The sequence below is a fragment of the Cupressus sempervirens genome, chromosome 7, assembly GCF_028749045.1.
Source record: "Cupressus sempervirens isolate cs-2001-9-10 chromosome 7, ASM2874904v1, whole genome shotgun sequence".
Taxonomy (NCBI): Eukaryota; Viridiplantae; Streptophyta; class Pinopsida; order Cupressales; family Cupressaceae; genus Cupressus; species Cupressus sempervirens.
Window position 1 is genome coordinate 400,372,895 of NC_143124.1, and position 12,092 is coordinate 400,384,986.

Here is a 12,092-nt window from a genome sequence, read left to right on the forward strand (position 1 = left end):
AAAAGAGAGATGAAAAGACAAGATGCATGGATGGATGGACTAATCAAGACCCCCCATCATGATATACATCAAGTATATAAAAAAGAGAAGTAGAAGGAAAAAAACCCCTTAAGAGGAACAAGTAACTCCAATAAAAGAGAAGAAGAAGGAGACAAGGTAGTTGCCCCCCCCCCCCCCCCCTCAAATGTAGTGTGTCAATTAGTGATAGCTGCTCCAAGGTAAAAATTGATCCATGACTACTGAATAATGTTCCTCCCCTTTGGAAGAAACAATGGCAGAGGTACATGTGAGATTATTCCCCTATGTGTAGAAAAAATCTCAATGATGAAAGGTGTCTCTGGAACCTACTCAACTATGCCTGTGTTGATACTAATGGTTGCTCTTTCCAATGTTGCTAAAAAGAAGAACAATAGATCTAGTAAGGATGGATGTAGAACCTATTACAAAGAACCAACTATCTTCTCAAATAATATAGAGACCTCTTGCAACAGTTTTACATAAGGATCCATAATCACATCAACTTGTGAAGACTGATCATGTAGAGAATGGATAAGAGGGTTAGAGTGAGCCCTCATAGCAACTGGAGAAGGATCTTCTTCAACAAAGAGAAGATATATATCATCAATGTTGTCTCCCAAATCTACTATGTAGGACTCCATGAACAAACCTTCAATGTCTATGAAGAAGTCATCTACAAATGTTGGAGCTAGAAGGAAAAGTGTACTTTGCTATGTTGGATCAACCACTGTGGAAATGGATGAAGTATTTTCCTTAACAAGAAGAAGATGAATATCATCAAGGATGTCTCCCACGTCTTCAATGTGAGACTACATAAATAAACCTGCAATGTCTGAAAGGAAGTCGTCCCTTGAAGCTCAAGTAGGAAGATAATGTAAAACTTATTGTACTAAATCAGAAGCATCTCTAGTTGAAACTGGATCAGTAGTTACAACAAGAGCATCAGGAGGTGTAATCTATTTAGAGAGGATGCAGTTGCAACTAAAGGTAAAAGATCTTTTCGAAATGGAGGAATGTGTGGATCTCCATACAATTCCTATAGATAGATCCAAACATCATATGGATTAGTGGACTTTAGGTCATCAAGTGCATCCATAACCTCCATATCAATAAATAGATAGAGAGTACGGAAAATGATGGAAACAATTTCTTCATTGTAGGTAAGTCCTCTCACATATGGCAATGCATTGTGCTAACTACGATATGTGAGAACCAACTGATTCCACTCCTTGTAGTTTTGTATTATCAAGGTAATTAAATATTCCTCTTCCATGATGTACTAATCAATGTACCCACCAAAATGTAAAAAATTAATCAACCCTCCCCTAATGTATGATTTGGGCACTCTATACTTAGTGCGATTACAATAGCCAATTTAGGGCCTATTTCTAAAAGTAGTATTTTTGTCCATAGAACCTATAATTTGATTATAGATTTGGAAAGTAGGAAAAAAAATATGCACTTTCAAAAAAAATAGAACCTGATTATGTGTCCAAATGAGCCCATACTAAGTATTTAAAGTGGCAAAAATTGGGATTTGTGAGTTACAGAAAAATTCAGGAACAGAGATGTCAAATCACCTGCACTAATGTGTAGATCATCAAATTTTACTCCCAAACAAAAACAATTGCTCACAAAAAGGAGTCTGTATGATGGAGATATCGTTGTTTGAAAATTGTTGCTGTAATTATTTTTCCTGAATTGCCATTATCGTGCCTTCAAAAATCAAATGGCTCTAGATTTTGCCTCAGATGTCCGATTTGGATGAAACAAAATCCAATTTGGGGTTTTTTTTACCTTCTGAATGTGATACAAATATCTGATTTGAACCAACAAGCTCCAATATTCACCTACAAAAAATCTTTCCTACTGGCCTGATGGCCACAAATTTGCCAAAAAGTAATGTAGATTGGAAAAAAATAGCAGAGATGCAAATGATAAAATATGTAGATCTAAAAATTAAATTTAGAGATCTAAAATTGTCATACCAAATTTGCAAATTGCGCCTTTGTGTTGCTAGTTTGAAAAAAAAATGTTGCCTCAATTTTGACTATGGCCCAACATAGGCAAATTTATAGTCAATTCATTGAATCGACATTCTGGATGCAATGGCAAGGTTCGCTTTGACTCTAGACACTCCCAATATCTATGATACTCTAGATTCAGGTCAAGGTACTGAAGCAACAATGGTCTTAAATGACTATGTGAAGAGAAATTCCCCAAGCTCTGGTACCATTTAAGAATATTTTTTAGGGAAAAATTCACCCAAGATCAAAGAACTCAAGCACAATCACAATAGTAGACTAGAAAGAGTATGATCAGAATAACAATAGGTATTCAGTTCAATGTGAAAGTACACTAGGAGTGCCTGTATATAAAGGCCTCTAGAATGCTTCTAGAATGCGTAGGAATCAACATCATGATAAGTCATACAAACAAGCACATATCCACCAGATGTGGATTATCCTCCATTAAGCATAGGAGTAAGTGCAATGATGAGAGGATAAGCTTACAAAGATGTAGCATGCAAAATAATGTTGTAGATAGCATGTGCTAAAATAGGAGTGCGAATAATTGTGTTGTCTACATGACAAATCAGTTAATTATGCAAACTCTAGTGTTGTAGACACCATGTGTTGCATTATAGTTGCTTACTTCAGTGTTGTCAACATAATAACTCATAAAAGTACGCAAACTCCTAAGTTTCTCACCAAATAAATAATAAAATAATGCAATATAATAAAATAATGCATTAACCTAAGTAAACTTAAGCAAAGTGTAAATAGTAAATATGTATTTACACCAACACATTTGAGCTCTATTGAATCTAGTTTAAAAAAATTAACTTTCTTTGATACAAAAATATTTCCATTTATATGAAACTATTTCCATAAAAAAATTGAACTTTCTCTAATATGAAAATCTTCCCATCTATATGAAACTATCTACATCTATACTAATAATTTTCATTAGAGAAATTTTCTAACAATATTGTAGTATTTTTCAACTAATACTGCAAAATAAAATAGGTCTTTGTATTACATAGAAGATAAAAAACAAATCATCAAGAAAAGATGAAAATAGAGATATTCAATACTAAAACTGAAAAATATATCAATCATTAAGTATTCCATGACCACAAATTGTGAGACTTATACAAAGTTCCCTATCATATAAACTTAAATTAAAATGAAATGATAATAGAAATAATTTACTAATTTTTGAGTTATACCTATGCATGTAGGCAAGAATCCAAAGTTACACTATCTAGACTAAACATAAATAGTCTCTCATCTATAGATTATAGATGAGAGTGAAACATAAAAATAAGATTTGAATTAACAAACAATAACCACCCTCCCTCATAGATGATAACAAACCAAATGAACTATTATCTAATAATTTATTTCACCCTAAGAAGATTAGAGAAAGTGAAATGAAAGAGAAGATGAATCCCTCCAATGCAAAAAATTACTCTCCTTCATAGTTCCTAGGCTCTAATACCATGTACTATTATGTAACTAAATCTCCATAATGCAAGATCGTTTGATAATAAAAAACATATGCTAGTTTAAAATAGAGAAGCCAAAGAAATAATTTTTTTTTATTGTGTTATTTTTAGTAATCATATACCAAATGTATCATTTATAAATACTGAAAGTACTATATTAAAAAAATTGACAATAGAATGAAATAGATAAAACTTTTTTGTCATGTATGAGGAATCAATAGAAAGATGATGAAAAAGTTTGTGTGTAATGCATCTATAAAGAAAACAATAGTTAGCATGTAATGCATAGTTAATCATTGAGAGTCTTTAGTTACCTTACCAAATCCATTATCTTTAGAGAGATGTAAAGAACTCTTACGTGTAACTAAGGAGATAGAAAGGAGGAAAGAGGGAAAACCAAGTGGAAGTAAAACTCCTGCACAATACAGATGCTAACAAAAAAAGAGAACTACTATGCTACACTTTCTTTACACTTTCTTTTAGTCCAAAACGGATGCACAAAACATAAAAGGCAAGAGATGATACAACACTCCATAATATGTAGTCTGTGGTAGATGAAAAGATGGCCAATGATCTTTGAACAATAAATTTATCCCTATGGAGGAAACAAGATCAAATATGTGTAAATAAAGTCTTCCCAAGTCCCAAAAACATATGTAATAGGAGAACTCCAAGTAAATAATATATCCAAACTATACTTAGTGGTCTCCATGTTGTGTTGATGTTGATTATTTTCATAAGAAAACAAAACACTGTTGAAAATGACCATCTAGAATCTCCCAAAAATTAATGTAGAGAACAATCAGAAGAATCATATACCTCCTTAGAAAGTAACCACATATTCTTAAAATATTGTCCAAATGTATCCAAAAAAGCATCAATCTATGAATAAAAATCATGTAAAGAGTGAAGAAGAGAGCCAAAAGGTTTTTTCACAACAACTAAGGAATAGTCAACATCATGAAAGAGAAGATGTATGAAACCAATATCATCATCTAGATGTAAAATGATTACACAAATAAGTTTGAAACACTTATCACTAATTCATCCCACAAAGACATATCTTAAAGATGATGTATACCTTATTAAAAAGAATCACTGAAAGTTTTCAATTAAACAATGCTAAATTATGAAAAAGTAAAGATGTGCCCACATAAGAGGGGCAACCAAAATCTTAGTATTATCCATAGAATCTTGGTTATTCATGAACTATAATGTTTAGATAAAGAGTCAATGTCCATATATATTTGTTAGATGATGGTCCAAGCAATAAATGGTAACACTAAATGTGGTCTATGTAATGTAAAGTCTCATTTTGAAATAGAAATGCATATTAACTCATACAAGATTTCATTACTATTCAACCATTCATATCTATTCTCATGGTTGTTTGGCTCAAGAATATGTCCATAGAGATAGGATTTGACAAAATTGTTAGAGCTCCCCTCAATAAGGGACTAATTCTATAAGTCTGGTGGTTGTATGGGACATTAATAGTTCAATCTTTTGGTGCAATGATGATCACCACTCTAACAATTTGTATTAGAGTTTGATGATAGGTTTGAATATCCTCGAGTAATAATGAGGTGAAGATTATTGGAAAAAGGGGCAGTACTCCATTTGGGGTTGATAACAAATGATTAATGGCTTCTTATGAATTATACAAGTATAGTGGTTGGATTAGACATTGACCAAATAAATCCTTTTGAATGTGATGATCCCTATCCCTTGTTTCTAAGACAACTAATTCTCTGTGATTAACTTGATCACATAATGATGAAAATAATTATTAAATATGATGAACCCCAAGATAAATAAAACTTTATCTCAATTCACAATTACACCAAAACACATTAGAAACAACCCTGAACTAATATAAAATTTCCATTTTGTCTAATAATTTGATCTCCAATATCTCTAAATAAAATTCATGCTCCTTTCTACCAATTGTGTCCCTTGGTACCATGTAGAATGATCTTTATGAAAGATAGAAGCAATAAATTGTTAATCAAGAACATAGGAAAACAAAACTACGGTATAATAAAATGAAAAGTCTATTAATCATTATGTATTTTTCCATAGTTACAAAGCATAAGATTTATACAAAGTTACCCACTGTATAAACCAAAATTATGATGAAATGCTAACAGAAATATTATGTTTTTCTCCTCTAGTTAGACTTGTGCAGGTAGGTAATCATCAACAGTTATACTATTAAGACTAAATTTAAACAAGCTCTCATCAATAAAGTATAGTTTAGAATAGAACCTGAGAATTATGAGGTTAAAATTAATGAAGACTAACAAATATATCAAAACATAGCCCATAAAAAACTTGAAGAAATATCAAAAAAAGAGAAAACCAAATGTTTTGGAAATGTTTATACTATTGAAGTTGTAAAGTCAACAGAGTAGATTATGGATTTACAATATTTTATATGAGAAATCTAATCAAGAAAGTTTATGTACAAATAGTCTTCCACCATTGTTATTTAGACCTTATTTATTTTGTAATCGATCACTGATGTACATTGCTTATACTGGGATTTCAAGATAGATTTTATTGAAATACTATTGTTTTTTATTAAGTAAAATAGGTTTTACAAGGATCCTAAAACCCAAAAGTTTTTACAACATATCAAATATAGAAATATTCTGAAAAGTCCAACATCAGTGAAACTTCTAAACAAAAGCCAACCCTAAACAATAGGCCTACAACCAAGAAACAAAAAACCAGCTAAACTAGAACAAGAAAAAACTAGCAACACAAGGAAAGTACGAGACAGTAAAAAAGCACTAACTATCAATTCTCTCTGTTAAGAACCTATAGGGTATCTATAGCTTCATTAGTCTTCCTGTTGTCTACATCCTCTTGATCCTAGTTTTCAGCTTCCACCTAGTCCCTGGTTTCTTTTGGATCATCCTCTGCCAATTTCCAAGCTGATCTTCTCCATCTTATCCCTACCAAATCCAACACTAATTAGTGATTCACCCATACTGTTAATGTTCTCATTTAGAGCATTCAAAGTGGTGATCACCTAATTTTCTAGGTTCTAATGAAAGAATTCCATCCTTTGGACTCTTTGTTCAACCTTGGTGATTTTGTCCTCCTAGTATGCCTTATGTTCCTAGACATTGAAGAGCCATTGGCTACCATCATGGCTTCTATCCTCTTCATTGTGTCCCTAGTCACAACTAATAATGTGGTTTCCTTCCTGGCTTCTTCTCCCTTTAAGTTCTTCAATTTCATGGAATAACCATTTGATAGACTCAAAGTTGTCTATCATGTTGTTCTTCACGTTGTTCAAAAGGTTAAGCCCAGTTTTCCTCACATTATCAAAGATCATGGCTAGACTAGGATCAATGAGATCATCATAGTGGGTTTTGCCATCAATGTCTTCCATCACTTGAATATTCAACGACTCCCTGACAATCTCCAATTTGGTTGTGTTCAATTTAAAATTCCTCCAAGACCTCCTCCTATTTTTTGTTATCACCTCCCCACTCTCTTTTCCCAAAATATCTATAGATAGGGAGGAAGTGGGACTAGGGCCTGAAATCTTAGGAATCTAGTCATTGGTTTCAAAAACCTCATCTTCTTTCCTTTTCTAAGGATTCCCTGACATGTTAATTGAATCCTCCTCCTCCTTTTCACTTTCCCTCCCCTTCTCCTCCTTCTCATCCTCCTCCCCCTTCTCCACTTCGTCTGAGTCAATTTCCTCGTCATCATCATTATCCTCCTCCTCCTCCTGAGGCTTAGGTTTAGGGGGGATGGGGGGTAGACCTTTGGGGCTCTTTTTGTAGGGAAGGCAAGCAGAGGGTTTCCTTTCTTCCTTAGGTTTAGAGGAAAAAATGTCCTCTTCTTTCGATTTTATGCTCTGCACATCCTTGAAGTCATAGTTCCCTGTTTCCTCGGATGCACAAGCAGTATCACCAAGGGATTTTCCCTTGGTTTGAGACTTTAGATACTCATAAACCAAGAGGATTAATCCCTCATGGAGAGTTGGGTTAGAAGTTGGTTTCCTCTTGAAACCCCTGATACCCTTGCTCATGGAGGTGAAGAGATAAAAAGGAAAAGAAATTTCAATACCATGCCTAAAGTGATTAAGCAAGACAAAATGATGCGTTCTTATCCTATCGAAGCTGGTGTCCAGGGAGATATATTCAATGATAATCCTGAGAACATACCTCCATAGCTTTTTAATTGATTCCATCTCGTAATACGTATCCACCTTGATGAGCTTATTCAGCTCCTTTTCATCCTTCCCAAAAACTTTGACAGCGTTTGTCGACATTTTCTTATCTTTGAAAAAATTACTCCCTTCCAGAGGGATTTCTACAGCCCAAGCTATCAATTCTGCATTGACATGGTGGGTGACCCCATCAATTTTGACTCACCCATTTTTCCAGGAATCCACCATAATCGTGGTGATCCCCGCATCAAATCCATGGAGCTTCTCCAAGAATCTAGTGATTCCACCCTTTTCCAATTTATGTCAAACCTTTGGTTTCTCCTTCTAGTTCTCTGCTTCTCTTGACAATTCCCTCCTACTTCTCTCCCCTACCATGGTTTCCTCTAATACAATATGCCCCCTCCTGCTCACAGAATGCTTACAGACCTCAGCCTCCTTCAAATTGTGGAGCTTGAAAACATTTTTGAAAATACCAGTATTAATGGTAGTATTCAAAATAACCCTTAAAGCATGCCGTATGTACATGCTATTATGTTTTGAAAAGAGTTTCGCATGATTTGAAATACTATTGTTTTTATCGATCATAAAATTTGATCTCATTGTAGTAACTTATTTTTAAATATAATTCTGTAGATAGATGATAAAATCTTACACTTTTGAACGGATCAGCTATCCTCCATCCCATCTTCCATTCAAACTATATAGTTGACCAATTTTCAAAAGATGGAAATGGAAAACATGATAAATTTTTTTAAAAATTTCAGCATTTGATCTCCCTAATCTGTATAGTTTTTGCTGGGTTTTTTTTTTTTAAAAATTTGACTTTATTTTGTCTTTAGTAATTTTGAATGAAGATTAACCTGTCCCCGTTTGAATAACCTCATACAATCAAAAGAACATATCACATTTTTTGTTATAAGAAAATAACGTAGGAGCAAACTTGCACAATCTTAGACTGCTATTATGCTTCCACACAGTGAGTCTAATACACTAAGCCGCTTAAGCCCTTTTTGTATTTCTTTTTCACGAAGTGGCAAACAACAATATATTGTATTTAATAGTAATATTGGCTTTAAAGGTTCGTAAAAGAAAATTAGAAAGAAAATTTGAGCGATACCAAATACGACAATAAGGAAAAACAAGAGGATGCAAAGAAAATTCGGAATGATCAAACAAAATACTTAAACCTTCTCGAGATGAGCTTACAAAGTACCCCTGTAATAGGAGTTTTCAGTGAGAAATAGCTCAGAATCTACGACAGCTTGTTGCTTTTGATCACACTACACAGAGCTATTACTTCACTTCGTTATATGGTCTTTCAGACAGCCCATCTATATCAACATCTTTATCCGCTAACTCATACATGAATTGCAGGCCCAACTCGTTTACCAGAGAAAATTTCTCTTGTATCATTTTATCCATCTCTGAGTTCAACTCAGATGTCAGAAAATTCTTCCAACCACCCACTATTCCTTCCCTGAAGAAAACGTTATTTCTCCATCGAAGTCCAGGCACGCAGATTTCGCAATTTTTATTCACCTCCATCTGAGACACTGGAAACTGCATTTGTCAGCAATTTTCCTCAGATCTTCCTCGCCTTTTACCCACCAACACCCCATAAAATGACTCAACATTCTAATACAATCCAACGGAGCTGCCTTGAGGTCTTCATAAGTAAGGAAGAGAACATTAGGCTTTGATCTCTCACGCCAGTAAGAAGCGAGATGCTCGAAAAATTGACCGCTGTGGTAAAACCCTCTACAGAAATTCTGCACTGGTTTTTCCTTACATACAGATGCATCTTTGGGATGTTCGATAAGGAATTATTGTAGAGACAATCTACAAATACTTGAAAACCGCGTCATAATTAGCATTTAATATTTGATATGCACAGAAAGAGCTTTCTATCACTTTCGTGTACTCGTTCAACGCCTCTATATGATTTGCCCTGCTTAACTGCCACGCTCGAAGTTCTTAGGTAGCTTATCGGTCCCTCTTATTTGGTGGTTTATAGCTTATCCCACTCAAAGCTTAAAAATAAAATTCAAACCATTTTCTTCTGCCTCTAATACTTCTATACGCACATGAAACGATTTATATTGCCCAGGCACGAGACTCGTCTATGCCAAAACTGGAGCTATCCAACAGGGTACCCGTTAATCAATAATTAGAATTAATATAAGAAAATTATCAAATTATTTCCTAACACTAGTTTCTCTGATTTTCCTATATATTCAGAAGAGTTATTTGGATTTTCTAGTTCAAATATATACAAAAGATTAAATTCTTTTAAAATTATTCTAATAAGCCAATTCTAATTACTTTAGAATATTGGATCTATTGGTATCTATGCTTTTCAATCAAGATATGTCTAACAAGGCTCCTGAACTTTTTTTTTTATAAATGGACAATATGACACTCGTGATTCACTAAAACTTTGTTTAAAAATATAATTGTTCTGGCTAAATTGATTATATTGGATAGGTCTCCATGTTATTGCTTTATTTACTTCTTCTAGTAGGGGAGAAGTTCAGTTTGTTGGAGAACAATACATGTGGAGCTGATAACCTTAAAGATATAGTTGTTTTCATAAATCTTTAGTTCTATTTCTTATAAATAATATCTAAATAAAAAATTGTAAGAAAAATAAACGTAAATAAAAACTTATGGTGAAGACACATAACTCTTTTATTAATAAGTGCTCCTTAGTTTAGTTCTCTTTTTAAAAACTTATTTTAAACTTTTAAGCAAGTGCTCCACAAAAGTATAGCAGCAAATTTTAAACAGTCCTTTCTCTATAATTAAAAAAATGACACATGGACACTTTATCTACTTTAAATTAAATAAAAATTACTCTTAATGAATTACTATCATTGATCAATCTTGGTTATAAGATACATCATTTTTCAACTAGTTAAACTTGATTAATCCAAATCAAATTATACACATCACTCTAGTTAATAAATAACTAATAACTTATAATATTGCTTTACAATGATGAGATTTTAAATGACACATCTAATATCATTTCTCTTTGTTTAAAAAGATACAAGACCAAATCTTATCTTTTCACTAATCTCATAGTTTTAAATAACTTATAACCACTCATTTCAACAAGATAATTTATCGGACCCCACCTCTGAATGGGCCAAAAAGTTAAAGAGATAAAAAGAGCTTGATCTTAATCCCTAAAGGTTTTACAAAGAGAAGAACAATGTCCTTGAGTAAGTGCATCATTAATCTCTCAAAAGGATGGTTTGCTAGAAGATTCAAGAGGCTACTTGATGGTCTAGAACTACCATATTCAAATGTTAATTATAAAAAAGGTGCAACTGTTGGGTTCATTACATTCTCCTGTAAAGAGCATGTGATGTAAGCTATAGAGAAAATGAATGGGCATACTATAAACAAACAATAACGAAAGGTCACAGATGTTCTTCCACACCCAAGGGAGAAGTAACAAAAATAAACAAGTAATCAAGGGAGAGAGAAATCACCAACATATGGAAGATTCTGATTCGTGAAACTCTCAAATACTAGAGACTGAGGAAGTTGGTGTTGGGAATACAGTACACAAGTAAAATTTGGTGACTAATGGATCTATTATGAAGACAAGGAGTTCTTGTGATGCTATGACCCCTCTTGCATATTTTCCCTAAGAAGAGAAACTAAATCACAAGAAACTTTTTTGTTATCCAGCTATTGAAGAACCTACAAACTATCCCAAAGTCTCAACGATTGCTCACAAATTTGCATCAATCTTTCAAAAATTTGTATGGTCTTTTCCATTACTAGTTTGGAACAAGTATCAAAACAAAGGTTTTTGGCAACTTTTTAGTGTTCAAGATGGACAAGCCCCCATCCAAGTTTCTAACTTAGACAATGAACAACCCATTATTATATAGATTTTCATAGTAGGTGTTGAGGAGGAGTTAAAGTCTAAGTGATATCAAGAGAATGAATCAAGAACTTACAGTTACAACAGTGTTGAACTAAATAAAGCAGAGCAACAAAACAACATATCAAATATTAAATATGCACACTTTATTATTAAAGCACTATAATTGCTACTTATACATATTTCTAGAGACTTCTTGAGAAGCTTCAAGAAAGGAAGCATTCGAGAGATTTCTATATATTTTTAAATTTACATATTGCTCAAAGAAAGAAGCTTCATAAGGTATGTAGAAATTTCATGAGTATGCATTAAATGCATTCCTACCACTGAATAAATAAACATTATTCCAACACCCTCCCTTAATTTCTACCACTAATGGATCTGTATGTGGGAAAAATTAATCAAATAGGACATGGGTCCTCGCATTAAGCCTTCTTAGGTACCCATTTACAACATAAGATTTTGGTCTCCCT

The 12,092-nt window shown here is 33.2% G+C and overlaps 1 pseudogene; it reads left to right on the forward strand.

Moving 5' to 3' along the window:
• The first annotated feature begins 9,607 nt into the window (after positions 1-9,607).
• Positions 9,608-11,380, forward strand: LOC149547204 (uncharacterized; annotated as a pseudogene).
• Positions 11,381-12,092: the final 712 nt, after the last annotated feature.